Source organism: Sinocyclocheilus grahami, unplaced genomic scaffold, assembly GCF_001515645.1.
Source record: "Sinocyclocheilus grahami isolate Dianchi unplaced genomic scaffold, SAMN03320097.WGS_v1.1 scaffold1024.1, whole genome shotgun sequence".
NCBI lineage: Eukaryota > Metazoa > Chordata > Actinopteri > Cypriniformes > Cyprinidae > Sinocyclocheilus > Sinocyclocheilus grahami.
In genome coordinates this window covers 70,548-73,787 of record NW_015506203.1, presented here as the reverse complement: position 1 = coordinate 73,787, position 3,240 = coordinate 70,548, and positions in this window count along the sequence as shown.

Sequence of the window (3,240 nt, the reverse complement as noted above, 5' to 3'; positions counted from 1 at the left end):
GTATTTTAAATACATTTTAGTATATTTATTTTTCACTAGGAAACATGCATAAAATGAAATAAAACAACTAAAAATCTATATCTATATATTCCTTATTTGTCCCTCAGCAGCTGTTTAGTTGCTTCGAAAAACAGGATTTCAGCTCATCTGCATTTTTTGGTCTCTTGTTTCTCATTTTCCTCTTGACAATACCTATACAGATTCTCTCTGGGGTTCAGTATGGAAGCCCAGGTTTCTTTGACAGTGGCCTTCAGCTCATCTGCATTTTTTGGTCTCTTGTTTCTCATTTTCCTCTTGACAATACCCCATAGATTCTCTATGGGGTTCAGGTCTGGTGAGTTTGCTGGCCAGTCAAGCACACCAACACCATGGTCATTTAACCAACTTTTGGTGCTTTTGGCAGTGTGGGCAGGTGCCAAATCCTGCTGGAAAATGAAATCAGCATCTTCAAAAAGCTGGTCAGCAGAAGGAAGCATGAAGTGCTCCAAAATTTCTTGGTAAACGGGTGCAGTGACGTTGGTTTTCAAAAAACACAATGGACCAACACCAGCAGATGACATTGCACCCCAAATCATCACAGACTGTGGAAACTTAACACTGGACTTCATGCAACTTGGGCTATGAGCTTCTCCACCCTTCCTCCAGACTCTAGGACCTTGGTTTCCAAATGAAATACAAAACTTGCTCTCATCTGAAAAGAGGACTTTGGACCACTGGGCAACAGTCCAGTTCTTCTTCTCCTTAGCCCAGGTAAGATGCCTCTGACGTTGTCTGTGGTTCAGGAGTGGCTTAACAATAGGAATACGACAACTGTAGCCAAATTCTTTGACACGTCTGTGTGTGGTGGCTCTTGATGCCTTGACCCCAGCCTCAGTCCATTCCTTGTGAAGTTCACTCAAATTCTTGAATCGATTTTGCTTGACAATCCTCATAAGGCTGCGGTTCTCTCGGTTGGTTGTGCATCTTTTTCCTCCACACTTTTTCCTTTCACTCAACTTTCTGTTAACATGCTTGGCTACAGCACTCTGTGAACAGCCAGCTTCTTTGGCAATGAATGTTTGTGGCTTACCCTCCTTGTGAAGGGTGTCAATGATGGTCTTCTGGACAACTGTCAGATCAGCAGTCTTCCCCATGATTGTGTAGCCTAGTGAACCAAACTGAGAGACCATTTTGAAGGCTCAGGAAACCTTTGCAGGTGTTTTGAGTTGATTAGCTGATTGGCATGTCACCATATTCTAATTTGTTGAGATAGTGAATTGGTGGGTTTTTGTTAAATGTGAGCCAAAATCATCACAATTAAAAGAACCAAAGACTTAAACTACTTCAGTCTGTGTGCATTGAATTTGTTTAATACACGAGTTTCACAATTTGAGTTGAATTACTGAAATAAATGAACTTTTCCACGACATTCTAATTTATTAAGATGCACCTGTATTATGATATATTATGTGTCTTTTCACCATATAGTGCATTTTACAGGCTGGTTATTTGTTTTCTTGCAGGTTAAAAGTAAATCAAAGCAAATCCCCCAGACTGACGGGGTTAAAAGTGTCCGTCCGGCTGTAAACACGGAGGTGATGCCTTGATGTGTGAGTTTATGTAAGGGCCACTGCTAATGAGGGCCTTTCCATTCGAATTAAATGCGTATGTTAAATCAGATGGCAGATCTGATCTAATCGTCTGTTTGTCTGCATGTAAACGTTGAGCGCTGGTATTGTGTTTCCATCAGGATTGTGCTGGTTTGTGATATTCTAGTGCCTAATGAGTCTGTGTGATAATGCAGATATACAGATGTCTCAGGTTGTGATTGTATGAAATCAAACATAACATCATCTTGTTCCTCTGAATGAAACGGATTTAATGGAGTAGCCTAATATATATTCAGTTCATCATATTATTTACAGTCTGGAAAGGATTCTGTGAGTAAAAACAGCTCAAGAACATTTTGATTTGATATTTTACTATAAAACTAAGGAGCGGATAAAAGGTTTTACATCTTTTAAAAAAACATTTAAATTGCACCGATGTGTTCATTAAATGTGATTTACCTACCTTTAAGTCGTGCGTGGTTCATATTTCACCCTAAAACCAACAGAAATAAGTAATTAAAAATTGACAACAATTTATTTTAAAACAGTAAAAAATACTGTATGACATTTAAGAGAACCTAAATAAAATATTAGTATTTTTTATTTTCATTATTTTTTTGTATTTAGATTTTGGGGTGAAATTTGAACTGGACGTGTTTAAATATGAAGCAGATATTATAGAGAAGCTTCACTCTATAATGAACGACTTTCTATTCACACTTCAACAATTATTATTGTATTTTTTTATTCTATTGATCACCACTGGCTGAGAAAAAAGGAAAAAGATTTAAAATAAAATTCACAGCCAAGTTACTGCCCTGTTTCACATGCATATACATTGCAGCTGCTTTTTTTCACTTTTATTTACATGTTCTTAGTTTCCACGACCTCAATGACGAGTCTTATGATGCTCCAACATGTCAAGAGTTTCAAAATCTACAGCATTTGTGCAGATGTTAAAATGCATGTGCAGTTATACTGCGAACAGACAGGATGTGGGACTTGATGGATATTGCAATGCTTAAGAAGGCAATGTTTCTAAGGCAAATTAATAATTGCATAAAACAAGGAATCTAGAGACACTTCTGAGATAATGAATAAAACATTTTTCCACACAGCTAATGAATAAAACTAATAACATCCTCAGTGTGTGGCTCTCATACACACTGATATCAGCCTGGCTTCCTTTCAGATCAAATTATTTAAGGAAAAAGGCAACTTTATAAGATCCTGCAATGATTTAACAGGTATAAATTCAATTCTTTCTGAAAAATTAAACACTGTTACATTATCAGATTAATAAAAAACAAAACAAAGAGGACATACAATTAGCAAAATATTGAACATTACAGGAAGAAGTTGCATTGAAAACTTCACATGAATAAATATTATAAAGCATTCTTAAGCTCTTTGTATCCTTATCACAAACGAGAAATAAACTATCAAAGTAAGATGCGGTATATAAGCTGTTCTGAACATAAAAACACATATACAATCCACAGATTCAAATAAAAGTTAATTAAAAAATGGATTAAAAACAGCTAGTTGACACTTGATGTCTTGGCAAAAAGCCCTTAAAAAGAAACAGACTGTAAATGAGTGTGATGTGTTTCTAACACGTGTGATTGACAAATTAGATTTAAATGGGGAA